The following is a 16,051-nucleotide window of genomic DNA, read 5'->3' as shown; positions in this document are numbered from 1 at the left end:
GTTGTTGCACTTGTGCTTCCCACTAATTTCCAATGGTTGCAGCACATTTTGAGGTTTTAAGAAGTTCATTTCAATTTTGTGTGTGATCTTTGGAGAACTGGTGGAAACCAGATGGAGAAGAGCCAATTTCCCCACGGTCATTTAGAACTCTAGATGAACTCTTGTTCAAATCATAGAAAATACTGAAGAAAAAATCACATGCTGGAAGCCTGCCTGCCACTTTCAGCAGAAATTTAAAGGAAAATTAGCTGGCTAGATTAAACAGTCTTACTCATTCTTGTAAATTACTGCTCTTAATAAATTCTTTCTTTTCTTTCTGTGCAAGAATTACAGGCTAGGGATGTTTTCTTATGATCAGCCAGGTAGATGAGTGTCTACAAGGTTTATCTCAAAATTAACAATGAATATAGGCTAGAGACATGTACACAATGCATATGACTACAGTAATAAATAAAAATGGGGATATTGGACCACCGATTATCCTTGAATGATCCACTGCTTAGTTTTCACTGGCTTATTTCTTTGTTCCATTTTGCACTCAGTGCAGCTAGCTCTCTCCTAGATAAAGCCCGGGTAGGGCTCTGAGGATAGCTTGAGGGGGTATGAACAGGACCACATCAGGTTGGACTCCCTCGACACTCTTTAAACACTATCCCAGAAGGCTTTTCATTTTTCCCCATCACACCCTTCCCACACCCTTATGCCATATCCCTGTCTCTCCTGTTTGGGCCAGTATCAGTTACTGCACTGAAGCATATGGGATACATTTTTTGCTTGAGTCATTTTTAAACATCAGTGAGAAGTGCATTTTTCAAATGTAAGTGTCTCTCTGAGAACATGAGAAATGTCCTACAGGTTCAGATCATGGTTCCTCTACCCCAGGACTCTGTCTCCGACTGTGGCAATAAGAAATGCCTCCTAGGGAGCGTACATGAGCCCAGACATTTTCTGCAGTCCATTCCCATTGTACTCCCCCATCACCTACAACTGGTGTATTAGGGATGGTAGATGGTATTTCCTGGCCTGTTTCATTTAATATCCATTTATAGACTTGTTTTCTGTAAGTGTGTCTAATCCCTATTTGCCTCCAATCCTATCTGCCTCTTTGGCAACAAATCCAGAGGTTCACTACCCGCTGTGTGAAGAAGCACTTTCTTTTATCTATTTCAAACCAATCTATTACCAGTTTCAACATGTCCCCCACTAGTTCTAGGATCCTGAGATATGGCAAATAGCAATTCTGCATTCACCTCATCCACCACCCTCACGATTTTGTAAATGTCAGCCATACCTCCCCCTCCCCAGCCTTCTCCTCTCCAAGCAGAAGCCTTTTTAATCTCTCCTAACAAAGCAGTTATTCCAGTACCTTGATCATTTTAGTTGCCCTTCTCTGCACTTTCTCTAATTCCACTATATCCTGGAGAGAACACAGTTTAACATCAACGGGAATGTTTTCTGGGTGGGTTATGGAATATTTCTAATTCCAGACACAGTAGCCCTGAATTAAGAGTGCTTTTGTCTCTCAGTCTCACACATCACCTCATTACAGAGAAGCTTGGCTGTTCTTACCGCACTGCTCCAATTGCTTCTTACTGCACCGCACTCTGTGGACCAGAATGAGCCCTAGTCAGAAAATCCTTCTAATTGTATGAAAATTTATGATAAACATAGGTAAATCTGACCCCTCTCTTTCCCTTGTACATATAGAGGGAAATGACCCACAAAGGCACATTATTTATTTATTAGAGGTTTTGCTAATGGCGTAAAGAATAGTTTGACTTTTTTATGATGTCAACATCCTTTTAGGAGGAAAGATGAGTGTAAGGAAAGTAACTGCAGAGTCTCAGTGCTCTGTAACTAAAAATGCCTGAGGGCCCAGCTTTGTTAATATTTTTGTAGCAGCAGAACACACAACACTATGGTTGCAGAGAAGTGGAGCCAGTTGCACCCATCTGCGAGGCAGAGGACAGGTTCAGCTGTTAAGGGCAGAGGTTCTCCTGGGTGTTCCACAAGGTAATGGCAAAAATAAAACACAACATGCCAAGGGGGAAAAAAAAACACTCTTAGGGCCATGAGAGTACTTGATGGTTACTGAAGACTTTTCTGGTAAATGGCATGACTAACATCCTTCCTGAAACTGTCCTGGCCTCCTTCCAGCAGCTGGCCACCTACCACTTACTGCTTGACAGCACTACCATGGCTGTCAGGGAACAGACTGCTCAGGACTGCCCTTCAGTGAAAGCTAAAGGCAGATAAACCTTCTGTGAGCCAGCAAAAACAAAAAGTTAAACTAGAATTTTGCAGACTCCTCAGGGCTTCACTTGGTCTAATCCCTGAGATGGAAAGTAGCCAAAACTTGCATAAGAAGCAGTTGGCCTGTACCTCTGCAAACGTACCCATACAAATCTACTCTGAGTAGGTGTCTCAAATGTCTGAAGATAAAACATAATGTGCAAGTATCAGCCGTAGGGGTGCTGGGAAGGGTGGGGAGCCTTGAGGCCGAGGCCAGCTCTCCAGCCCTGCAGCTTCTCCACTTTTGATGGAATTCCGCCTAGAATTACATCTCGTGGGTTTGTATAAGAAATGGCCACTGTTGCAGGGCACAGACCCAATCAGGAAAAGAAAAATGTGGCTATGAGGAAATAGTAATTGCTTCTTACAGATTGTTTTCATTTGACTCAGCCCGTTAGAGTTTGTTTTTTTTAATTGCATATGCAAAATTTGACCATTCTTAGAGTACAAATAGAAAAAGACATGCTTATGCTGTTTTGCTGTTGATACCAACTGCAGGTGTTGTGCCAGAAATTTTCAGGTGGGCAAAAAGCAGTTACCGTCGCTAAGAATACTTCTTGCACATAAACTGTCACCCTCACCCAGAACCTGAGCTGAGACACAGGATGACAGGCCTGAAGCCAGTGTCTTTACTTATTATTGTGTCCCAACACAGCTATGAAATAGAGTTGACTGGCACAAAAAATGAGCCCAGTTTTCACTGCTGAAGTCAGGTGGAGTCAGGTCCATGTCAACTAAATCCCCTCTTTGCAGTGAGACTGAGGCATGAGCAATGGACGTGGATCTTTACTGCCCCACTTGCTGCAGCTCCATTGGCTTTAGCTCACAGCAGCATCCAGCTGGCCTAAAATGCAAAGGGAATCCAGGGCAAAGAAAACGCAGGCTTTTGGTCCAAGCATCTATAGGTCTCCTGAGCTTACATTTCTGTTTATGTAAGAGTCAGTCTACTCCCAGGCATCTTTTGCGTTTCTCCCTCCTCCCAGCACATCCTCCAGGGAGACACTAATTCCTGTGGGTTACAAACCCCATTGCCTACATTAGAACAGAGATTTCATCTAACTCAAGAGACAGGCGAAGACGTGGAGCAGGGACAAAGCTGCCCGAGGGACTGACACAGTGTGGAATTAAAATGGGGCCAGATATTGCTGTGGTAGTGACGAGGGGACAGTGGAGCCCCTTGGACATGATGCAGAGCATCTGCTGTGCCAGGCAGCAGTGACGGGGGCAAAGTAGAAGCCTCGTTGGCCCCCCACATCCTTCCGCCAATAAATTTGCCTCCAGCAGATGAAAGGTGGTGCGCCCATCTCTTCCCAGGGCTGAGGGAAGAGCCCTTCTTGAGGAGAAGTTCTTGTACAGCTGGATAAAAGGTGGAAGGCCCCATTTACTGTTCTCTCCCTTTATAAGTCTAACCTGGTTTGGATTCTCTCTTGTCTTTGCCTTTAAGTACTTGTGTAACTACATTCAGCCACATCAAGAATGAAATTGGAGTAATGTACATTTCTGAGAGGGAAATAACATTGCTAATGCTGCTCTGTTTTCTTTATTCTTCACTTTCCTAGATGCTCAATAGACACCTGATAATGCTGGATTCCGTGAGAGCTCAGCAGTATCTTTCTCTGCCTTCTTAATCTTCTTCTCCTTAGAAGGACTTGCTTTCCAAAGGCCTTTCTAGGCATTATCCAGCAATTCCTTTGCAGAGTTAGTGTTTGCTCTAGGGAGTCACTGCTGCTCCCTCACAGCGGGTCGACATGGCCAGCCACAGTGAGCTCAGCATTCGCTCAGAGATCAGAAGCAGTGCAGAGTGGATCTGTCCTTTTGTGAGGGGTTTCTGCCTCATGCTGACTTGCTTCTCTGTAACACTGTGTGCATGCGTGCCTGTGCATGTGTAGGTGCCATATATCCCTATGTGTATAGGGATATACTTATACTTACTTACTTACTTATTATACTTATACTTACTTATACTTACTTACTTATACTTATACTTACTTACTTATACTGTATACTTATATACATAAACACATGTATTTCTGACAAAAGACAGACTTGATAATTGCAAAAATAGAACAATACAGATAATGGAAATTAAATCAATGTATCCAGGCAGGAAATAAGCGAGTCACCAATATGAAATGCACATTGTAGTACTGACAGGTGTTTTAATATAGCTTGTGAATAAGGGATTTATTTATAATGCAGTAGTAAGAAAAAAGCTAAGACAAAACCTCAGAGTCTAATTATTTATCCAGCTATGCAATTATTAGTCATAAATCTCTAAAATGGCTGAGAAAGTGTTTGGGGAAATGCCAAGTCTGGCGCTGTGTGAAAAGCTATTGCTGGAGATTGTGTTATTCCTACCAATATATTATGACCAAAGACACTGGAGAATTTCCATTTTCTGGGAGCACTGCCTTTTTACAGCAAGAAATGTGCTTTCAGTGATGGTTCTGATATCATGTTACCAGCTCCTAGTGCACAGGGGAGGTGGAATGGAGGTAGTTGGGTCCTTCTGGATTAAATGTCTATTATATGGTTGCTAGGGACAACAGGGGACAGAGTTTAATGACCCAGGTGGTCCCTTCATATTCTGTACTCATATCCTCTACAATTTAAATGGTTCCTCAGGGATCTACCTGATTGAATATGAACAGCACTAAATCCTGAGACCTGCTAGAAGAGCACTGGCCTATGTGAAATAATATGTGCTGAGGCAGAAAAGGAGTGTGCAAGGTAGCCAGTCACTGTTCGGCATATCCCAGCCCCAGGACTGAAACATTTGAGACTCCAGACAATCGTGGCAGAACGCAGCTCCTCAGGCTGTGGGCAGAGCCCTTGTCCCCTCCCAGCCACCGTGCAGAGGAGCCCTTTGCTAGAAGCTGACACTGACTGTGTTTCGGTGCACTCTGCCCTCTCCTGCAGAGGCAGCAACATTTACTTCATCAACACACCTAATCCTGGATGGGCTCCTGCACCCAGAATCTTACTGCTACTTCGTGTTTGCCAATGGTAAAGCAGTAAACTCCCTAATGTAATCAGTAGGGTCTCCTGACATAGCTAGCAAGGTACCAGTGCATGAACTTTGGACATAAGCCACAAGCTGCCATGACCATGTGCATGTCATAATTTTGGTTTTAACCATATTGATGGGGAATATAAAGAATAAGGTCTATATCCTTATATAGTTTCCACAGGGCTTTGCACTCACTATACACTTATGGTGGAGGTATCTTAAAATTTCTACTGCTGTTTGTAATGAAAGCCCAAGAAATTGCACCAGTAATGAACTTTAGAGCCCTTGTTAGTGTAAAGCATGTTACAATAGTCAAGCATAGGAAAAAGCCAATTAGTACATGCCTTCTGAGTTAGAAAACCCCAGAGAGCAGCAATAAATAACACTGCTATATGAGGAACCAAACTTTTATTATATCTTGTCTAATTGATACTGTCCAAGGACCACTGCACACTGGTTTGAACTAGGTTTCCAAGGCTGTCCACGTATTGATGCTTCCTGGGGTGCCCAGCCTTTTTAGGGTTGTTGCACATCCACTATAAAACGAGGAGCTACAACATAGACTTTGCTGAAAAAATGACTGCTGCATCACCCTCTGTGTTTTCTCAGCCCAGAAGGCAGGGAGGAAGGAAGGAAGGAAGGCAGTAAGGAACCTGCCAAGTGTTGCCCTGAGCCACACTTCCACAGGCACTAGTACTATATTTGAGCTGGCTCTTTTGGAAACATATATCTGATTTAGATATGCTATGAGACTGCATTTGGTATCATTTTTGGTGAAGGAGGCCGAGCAGAGCATGCAGTGAGTCCAACGGTGCATGTTTCAGGTGTGCTGTGTGGCATCACCAGGTGCATGCATCCTGTGCCTCTGCTTGGCTCCCTGCCAGGCTGTCCCTGTGACACTCGTATGGAAAAAAAACAGCCTAGTGTTGCAAATCAATCTCAGGACATCCCATCTTCTGGAAAGGAGGGCACCAGGCTGCCTGCTCCTCACCACTTGCTGAATGTCTTTTGCAAGCTGCAGAAGGTCCGGCAGTGTGGATATGTGCATGCCACTAGTCCTGCAAGTGGCAGTTCGAATGCATCTTGGCTTCCTGTTCACTCTAGACCCCCTATAACAAAATAGGCCCCAAACAGAGCTGGTGCCACTGACTACATTGTTACATTTCTCTCTGATAACAGAGTTTCAGAGGGGCAGCTCCATTTCCCATGGGACGTAGGTCCAGGCAGAGGCTGCTGGGTGCTGACAGTGTCACGCAGCCAGTTTGGAAGTCACGCAGCAGCAGCAGCAGGATGAGGACCTCAGGACAGCAATGGTGATGTTCATAAGGACCTGTGTGAGATCGCCTTTCTGTGTGGAAAATGGGGGGCATGAAAGAGCTGCCAAGCGATGAGAGGCAGATCACTGGGAAGCTGGCAGCCTCTTCCTACAGCAACAGGGTGACTCAGGAACCAGCAAGTGGCATCCCAAAGGTTTGCCCAAGGAGCAGCTCAGCTCTCTGGTAGGGCATGCACTGTGTTGACAGGGTGCTGCAGGGCAAGGACGCGGTGTGCAGCGGTGCTGGGGGTGCTGAGGAGGACAGGAGCTCTGTCTCAGCCACTGGTGTCCGGCTTTGCTCCATGCTGGCCTCAGCTTGCACTGTCTGTCCTGTAATTGCGCATGTCCTCCCAGCTAAGCCCCCTTCTCCCCTCCTCAGCTCCCACGTGCTCCCGCGTGCATGCAGCAACCTCTGAGCACATCGTGTCCTTGGCTGCCTGGCGTCACTCAGGGCTGTTTGACTTGCTGAACACAACTGTGGAGGTGGTAACTGTTCTCTCTCTGGCTAAATAAAATGCCTTTCCTCCACACGTGTTATTTGGCACAGGGCGGGTAATGGCGGATTCCCTGATGCTGGCTGGGGCATGAGAAATGTTTGACTGGGAGGGCTGGCCAAGCCTGCGCGTCCCAGGGGCGCAGGCCCTGATGTGAGAAGGAAGGGAAAAGCTGCCTGCAAACTGGGGCAGGCAAGTGCAAATCTCTGATGGGCTGGCCTAAAACCAGCCCTGCTGCTGTCCTCTCTGACTGTCTGTAGACACCTGCACGTCGCTCAGCGGGGCACTGGCCTGTGTCACTGCAGGCCAGAGGATGCAGCTCTTACCCAAGCCAAGAGGTGACTGTTCACACACACCGTGGTGCTGTTGCTGCCCTTGGGCCTTGGCAATGCTGAGCTCCTGGACAAGGACCACACTGTGCCCTGGGCCAGCAGAGAGGCCCACTCGCCCGGGAAATGTTAGGAGGACCCTGCGTCACTATCACAAGCCCTGGTCCAGGTTCTTGCCATCCAGGTTCCCTAGCTAAAGCTTGTGTGTGATGGATGGTTATCTGCTGGTGGAGGGAGAGAATAAGTCCTGCCCAGCTACTGTCTTGTGGGACTGTTGTCTAATCTTTCATTCATTTACAGTGCTGAATTTTTCATGCTATACTAATAAAACCCACTTGTACTGTTCCATCGTCCCTTGCTGAATCATCTGAGAAAAGAATAGGTTTGGCAGCATGTATCTCAATTGATTTCCAGCATGTATCAGTCCTCTGTTCCCCTCTCATTTGTGGATAGCCATGGTGTGCTTTGTGAAATTAGCTAGGAGCAGAAATTTATAAAAATGCAAGATCAGCTGTACTGAGTCAGACCAAAAATCCTTGTGGACATGATCCTGCCCCTGACAATGGCATTACTTGGCTGTATTTGAAAGCAGTGCTTGGGCCTGCCAGGAAGACCCCACTGATTTCAAGTCCCACACCATAGCTACTTGAGCATCATCTGTGCAATCTTAGCTACAACAAGCCAAATACAACTGACAGTCACAGTCAGAGGGCTGCAGAGGAAAGACTCCACTCTCTGCTTCCCATTCCTGCCATTTATTTTGCAACAGCTCTGGCATTTGTCAGACTCTTTCTGCAAACTACCATAATTCACAGAAATGGCAGTCTTCTGCCATTTGAGTGAGTGGAATGGCTCAGAGAAAGGTCTCCTGGGTGCCATAGATGAAGGAAAGGTAAGGATGAGACTGCAGGACCAGGAACAAGAAAACAAGAGAGGAGGGAGTTAGGAAAAGGATAGGGTCTTATGGGCCATCTTCCTCCAGTGCCTGCAAGCTATCAAATGAGCTCAGTGGTCCGTGAAACTGCAGCTTTGCCATGTGATGTGTAACCTCATGTCTTGACCTTCAGTCATTAGTCATTATTTGCATTATGGTTGTATGGGGAAGAGCTGGTCAGATCCATTCACACCCACAGTGTGGTGCGAAAGGTTAACCAGAGCCAGGCCCGATACATTATGCAGCTGCTGCCACTGCTGGCAGGTGAGGACTGCCCACAGCTGTGGGGATGCGTGTCTCCCATGTCCCACAGCGCACAAACACAGAGCACGCTGCACCCTGTGTCTGATAAACATTAGGAATGTTGCCCTGGTGGGTTTGTGTTGTTTCGAATTAGGATGTTGAATACACTGCTGGCTGGCAGCTTGTTAGACCACACATCTCATCGGGAAAACCAGAAACCACTGTGTGGGCTTTGCGGAGTGCCGAGCAAAGGGAAGTGAGCAATGATCCAGCCCCCTGGAGAAGTCCACCAAGGAGCATGAAGTGGTACAGGACACTCAAGACCTCAGAGGCCAGGGTGGTCCTTTGGAAAGATGCTTGTTAGTGTTACAGTGGAGCTAGGTGCCACAGTGGTACAAACATGGGTTGTGCCATGGTGGTACAAATGTAATGACCTTTGTGCTCTGGATGAGCAGCAGCAGGGAAAGTCCATGTCCAGGGAGGTGAGAGCTCCTGCAGGCTGGGGACTTTGTTGACACCTCATGAAAAGGAGAGGCGAGCAGAAGAGCTCGGTGGACAAGCATGAAACATGTTGACTTTATATAGGGTGTTTCACCATGTTCAGGAGGCCTTTCTGGTAAAAAGGAGGTGTACCATGAAGTTTCTAAAGCTAGTCGTCTGTAGAAGTCTGGGGACATATGAAATTACCCCCTGTGTCTGGGGGGGATCGGTAACCTCCACCTAAGGCATAGCAGGGGGGCCCAAGTTATAATGTAGAAGAGCAGCAGGCAGCTCTTCTTTATAGGGGGTTTTCTGTAAACTACTGGTGTGGAGAGTGGAGCGACTGGCAGAGCGGGAGAGGGATTGGCCTTTGCTACCCTGCAAGGTTGACCACTCTGAGCTGTGATTTCAGGGATACTGCAGGGGAGGCAACGCAGCCAGGTAGCCCAGTGGTACCCCTCTGGGGGGACTGGGCTGTGAAATGGTACCAGTGTTGCACCGTTTATTCACCTTCCTGCTTTTCGTTTCTCCCTTTTCACAGAATCACAGAATCACAGAATCGCTGAGGTTGGAAGGGACTGCTGTTTTTAAGCCAAGTGACTTCTGTGTGAATGGGGATAGTTTATTTTAATTTTGCTGGGGAGCTGGAGCTGATGTTTTATTAGCAATCTCTTTAAATTTGAACCTAGACTTTGCTGCTGCCAGCTAAGCCCTGGCAGAAGAGTTACATCCTGCTACTTCAGTCAAAAAAAGAATCACGAATGTAAGCCCCTGTTTGGGAAACGGAAGCACTTTTCTGAAATACTGCAACCCAGGAGCCATTAAACTGACAGTGGGTGGGATGAGCAATGACTGGCAGGGTTTTTGGTCCCCAAAACATGCCTGGACAGAGTTTTCTGTTGCTATTTTATGTTTGTTAACTGCGTTGCTAGCGTGCCACTTGTAGTTCCCGTGCTATCACAGATCTGGCATTTTCTGCAACAGGGACTGCAGGCTTGGCAGCATGGGTACAAGTATATTTCCTGTGACGCACAGGGTGCCGTGTAAATCCTGTGGTCTACACAAGGGGAGAAAAGGGTTTTTTTGGCTTGGTGACTCTGTGATAACTAAGTGCGAATTAGGTAAAGGAAACCTCTCCCACACAGGAGGGCCTCAGCACGGAAACATCAGCATGGCCTTTACACTGAGCGGAGGGAAAACCCCAGGGGCTCCCCCAGCATTTGTGCTGGGGTCACCACCTGCGTGGGCAGCGCGGCCCCTTGGTTGTGCCACCCCAGCTGGCTGTGTGGCCACACAGTGAAGAGGATCAGAGAGCTGATCTGAGTTAAAAATAACTCAATAAAGGGGAGAAAAGAATGTGTGTTTTTTCAGCCAGACAGGTTCCCTGAACTGGCTCCCCTGGTATCTCCACCCTCTGACTGAGCAGAGGGATGTGGAAGGGGAACAAGCGTGGGGAGGGATGACAGTGAATGGGGCGAGCACGGAAAGGGACCCTCACAAAGCCTGGTGGGAGCAGGAAAACTGAGGGAGGACATGTAGGATTTAGGGAATGAGGTCAGAGCAGGGATGAGCGGCGGGGCTGTGCTATGAAAACTGTCTTCAGCTCCTCAGCGCTGGTGTCTGCCAAAGGCTTAGGGAGTGAGGTACGCTCCAAGAAACCACAGTGTTGTGAAACACACCCCCAGATTGGGCTCTAACTTAAACTCTGATAAATGACAGTCTGTTTCGTTTTATGGCCCAAGCTCTCTAGTCTGAGAGAAGGAAGCAAATCTGGCCGCCAGCGAAGGTGCTGGCCTTATGGAGGCGGGAGCACACACAGTCACGGGAGCCCAGAGAGCCAGGGTCTCGCAGCTGCTGGTGGGGACTCGCAGTAGCTCCTGCTCATCTGCCAAGGGCAGAGGGAAGGCCTTTTGGAAAGAAATTCCTTTGCAGCAGCACGAATGACTGGAGAAGCACGAAGCAGTTGGTGAAGAGACACTGTGCTGTTTTGCTTAATGCCAAATCATCGTGCGTGCCCTTGCTGGGTCAGACTGTCCCCCTCTGAAGTACTGAGCCAGTGTCAAAAGCAGAGAAAACATTGTTTGGGGATGAAGTGGTGTTTGGGGATGGCTGTGGTGGCACTTTCCTGGGAAAACACAGCAATGATAAGTAAACCATATGCTTGTACAAACAGTGGCAAATAGTAACACAGCAGACAGTAGGCCTTTTCCTAAGTCTCCTGAAGCATCATCTGGCCTTGTGAGAGGTCACAGTGTATAAACACTCCTGGCCATTCCCACATGAAAGAAAAAGCACTGCCCTGACTGCTTTTCCATATGAATTGCAATACCATTGCACCTTTCTTTTTAAGTGAAAAACGCACCATTATCTCTACACCCCAGATCCCAGCTGACCCACAAGCACCTGGTCTTCTTGCCCAGGAACGTGGAAGAAGTGCCCAGCTGATGGTGTCTGAGCAGCTCCACGGGCAGCCAGCAGGAAGCCCTGGGAGTGCATTTGTCTGTTGAAATCATCTTGTAGAGGGGGAAGATCCTTGCAGTTGAAATTGAAAAGTTATTTATTTCTCCTGTAAAGGGGGAAACCAGCTCACTGTGGAGACCGTTAGCCCTTTGCGGCAGCAATCTCACTTTCGCCAGGTTTTGTGTCTCTGCGTGCCCTGGCTGGAGGCTGTGAAATGCTCTCACAAGGTGAACAGTGAGATTGATGCAGCTGGTTCAATGCCTTCGTGAGACTGCTAATGCCACCCGCAGTGTCCCTCTGCATGCCCCGGAGCAGAGTCCGGGCACAGCCAGGAGCTGGTCACTCTCTAAAGGCCATGTTTTCCTGAGGTTCACAGCAGTGCTACTAAAAGCAGCTCTTTCTCCATTGCAGCCACACACATCAGCCTGGAAACAGTGTGGAGGCTGCTGCTCGCTTGTCATCCCTAGAGGCACCAAACCACCTTGAGAGCAGCCACAGCTGCGGTGCCCTTCACCCTCCCCAACAGCGCTGGGGGCAATAGTCTGCACTACCCAAAGGGACGGTGAAACACGTGTGCTTCCCTGGGTGTCCCCAGAGGGACATGACGATCTCCACAGTCCTCTCCCCCGCCAGCTCAGTGTGTCCTCTGCAAGGACGTTTCACAGGCTCTGCCAGCACGGTCACAGCACACCGATGTGCTTTTCCATGAGCATGTTCATTCTGCTCCCTTCGGCTGGAACATGAGACTAATTTAACATCATCCAGGGAATGGTTTTGCCATTATTCTCATCCTGGACTGCCCTTTCATTTATTAAGGGTGGACTATTTTGCAGTATGATCTGCATGGCCTCATCCTACTCCCACTGCAGGCAGCAGAAGATGCACCACTGACTTGGGTAGGGGCCAAGCCAGGCCAGCGCTAAACGCTTTGCAGCATCCTGTCCCGACAGGGCTTTTGGTTGCTTTTTGAAAGGTTTCTGTGAATGTTAAACCAGCTGCTCTGCTCAAAAAAAGTAATCTCAGACCAGGTAAAAGTTAAACAAGCTATCCCAAGCCAGTGTTTGCTCCACACCAGCAAAACTGCTCTCCCCATCCTCAGAGACTTGTTTGGAAACTTGACTTGGCAGAGACATGGCACAGGCTGAACAGATACTGCAACGTCTGATTTTGAGAGTTCTGGGAAACTAGGAATCTGGCAAATACTGTAGGAAACTCTTAGGGGTGGTGCACACAGATTTCTCATAACACTTGAATGTTACCTGTTTGCTCAGACTCTGTGCTATGCACATCGCGCTGCGATGGGTAGAGTGGAGTCCTGCTTCAGGACTAGGGCTCCTGCATGCCGGAATAATAAAAATAGCAACAATAGTAACAACGCATCTGTTTAGATATGTGAATGCAGTTTTATCACTCTCAGGCTTAAAAACGCAAGGGAACAGCTCATCCAATGGCCAGAAGCACTTGAGTGTCAATAGGAGCGAGTTTCCACTAGAGGGTTGTAGTGCTGTACTGAAGCAGAGGCAGTTAATGTAGCAGGAACATTGCATGTACTCCAGGCCTTTGTTAGGAGATCAAAAGCATCCTGGGACAGCCCAGCTTCTAGCAGGCTCTGCAATCTCTGATGTACACAGCCTGCAAGCTGCGAGAGGGCTGATGGCTGAGCAGCCTTCCTCCCTGCCTTTCTTGAAAATCCTCTAGCATTTAGGTGACTCAGCAGCTACAATATATACATACACAGTAAGAAAACACACTGTGTCTGTACAAAAACACACATATACAATATGTTTATTTGCATTATCTTGTATTTAGATGCACGAACAGAACAGCCTTCTGAGGTCTGGTGGGAGCCCATGAACATGAATGTGGATGCCAGCCATGGGGCCTGCGTAGCATAAAGAAAAAAGAGACCCTGGATTCCCTGTTCTGCAGCTCTCTCTGCAAAAGGTACAAGTAGAAGCACGCTCGTGTGAGCTGTTGGTGAAGGCTGTGCCAGCATCCAGAGCACACCTCCCAGGCGTCTGCGTCACAAACCATGGCCCAGCCTGGCAGACCTCAGCATGACTCCAAGGGCTGCCAGAAGGGCAGAGCTCCTTCGCAGAGACTAAAGCCAGGTGCAAATGCAAGCCCCACTGTGCTGAGCCAGCAGAGCTCCCTTGGCAGCATGGTGCAGAGCTGACACGCTGCAGGACACTTTGCAAGGGTGCAAGAAGGCTGCCTGGTTTTTAGGAGAGTTTCTCTGCTGAATGTTAATCAAACTGGTTTGGAGACAGTTGGGTTGTAAAAAACTGTTCGACTTTCTCATCAAGTGGTTCTTAAATTTAATTTACCTGAGAGTGACCAGTGGAACAGCAGCTCCCTGCTGGGTGTTGGGCTGTGTCGGTGCGGAGCAGGCAGGGCCGCCCAGCGCGGCGCTTGCATGTCCAGGATGGAGCTTGGCACTGCTGGTAGAGCAGGGGCCACAGTCTGAGAAGGTGCCTGAGCTGACCAGTTAACGTCACCAGGGCAATTAGCAGGACAACAAAGATCATCTTTCACACAGAGCCCCAGGAACCTCAGGAGCTGTTGTGATATGTGTTTTATGAAACACAGGCTCTGACCACAGGAGCTTCCAAGCCAGCCTAACACAGGAGCAGTGACAGGGGGCTGCTACTTCTGCTGCCACTTGTGTCCCCAGGTGCAGTGCAGGTCCATGAGCCTGAGCAGGTTTGCACGTATATCATCCCAATATGTGCCCATGTCTTTTACAGTAGCATGTGTGTTTTTGCATGTGGATCTACGTTTGTGACTTTCTGAGTAGCCAGTGTGCAAAGTGCTAGAGATTGTACTGCCTAGTTTTGCTGAAAACGAAACCTGTAGTTCCCTAACACAGTGGAGAAAGCCCAAATAATACTGACATTGCCTTCTTTTCTTAGAAAGAATGAAAAGGCAAATGCAGCCACAAGCTTTGTCTGTAACGTAGGAAACACACTGTGACATTCACAGGAGAATTTACATAGAGACCAATTTACCTACCGCCTGTTTATCTATCTGTTTGATACTATTGTCATTTTCATTTATAGACAGATGAAAAACAGATTTTGCCTACATTTTCATTTCTTTCAATATCAGAAGGGCTTTGAGGAAGTAAGCAGATGACATTCTTCTGAATTTAAATGGTTACAGCAAAAGATGGGCCTGACTTCGTTCCCTATGAAGATACTTAGGCCTGAACTGATCTCACCTAAATCCAGCTGTGTAAAACTAGCCATCTAGTCAGTGGAGAGGCCTGTAATAGATATTTGAATTCTTTGCCCTGTGTAGTCAGTGAAGAACATCAGGAGCTTCATGGATGCTACCAGATGTCAAAAAGAGGTCAGGCAAGCTGTTTCATGACACAGAGGACACAAAGATCCAAGGGAGCCTGGCACAGCTGTCGGGACCTGCCGGGCAAACACATAGGGTTGGGACAGCCACCCCCAACAAGCGATGGTCTCCAGAAACAAGTCTCAGAGCTCAGGGAGACCAGACTGCCTGGAGAACAGGGACTGTGGCCTTTGCGGGGCCCCACCGATGTCCCCCGAAACCAGCCGCTCCTCTGAACTGGCCAACTGTGGTGCAGCATGAGCCTTTGCTGGTACCAGCAATGTGACAGAGCTGAAACTCAGCAACTTGGCCCCCAAAGCTGGGGCCAGGCTCTCCCTCCCTGCCCTGGGCCCCGCTGCGGTAACCTGGCGTGAAACAGCTGGGTAGGGTGGAAAAGGGGTATCACCTTCCCCCTCTGCTGAAGCCGCTCGAACGGTGCAGGTCGCCACCGAGGACGCTGAGGCTGCGGATGGGCTAAGGAGAGAGAAGCAGGGAGAAAGGCGCGGTGCGAAGCCGGTTTCTGAAGTGTATCAGGATGGTTTGAAAAGAAGGGGAGAAAAGGAATATAAGCACTGTACCAGGAAATAAGGTGTTTCTGCAGCTGTAAATTAGAAGGGTAACATATTTTTTTATTACCTCTTCTAACTAGTCAGAGCATTTATTTGCTAATTGTCGTGCAATAAGAATGTTTATAACTAATCTTTCATGTCTAACATTCCTGTACAAGATAAGAGAAAAAAAATGCATGTGTTATTTTGGCACTGCAAGTGCTGAGATAACACAGGCTGATGTCAAAGAGAGCAGCACTCACAAGCACCTCTGCCACGCTCCGGGATGGGAACAAACCCCACAAACCTTGGTACAAAGGCAGGCTGCTTTCTTGGATCTTTTCTGAAAACAGCTCTGCAGACTCTCTCCTCACGTAGCAAGCAGACTCCGTCCCTCCCAAAGGAGTCATAAAATACAACTTTATCCATCCTGCATGTGGTAATCAGACAGGCTTAAGAGCTTAAGTATTCATATGGTAGCAATGTTTAAAAAGATTGTGCCTGTCTGTTTGCCTGCCTCGGTTTGCCTCTGTAATCAAACTCTTCCATGATATTGACTTGTAGGGGCACATTGTAAGTGATGGAAGCAGAGAATTAAACTTGC

The sequence above is a fragment of the Apteryx mantelli genome, chromosome 1, assembly GCF_036417845.1.
Source record: "Apteryx mantelli isolate bAptMan1 chromosome 1, bAptMan1.hap1, whole genome shotgun sequence".
Taxonomy (NCBI): domain Eukaryota; kingdom Metazoa; phylum Chordata; class Aves; order Apterygiformes; family Apterygidae; genus Apteryx; species Apteryx mantelli.
This window is presented reverse-complemented; position numbering follows the sequence as displayed.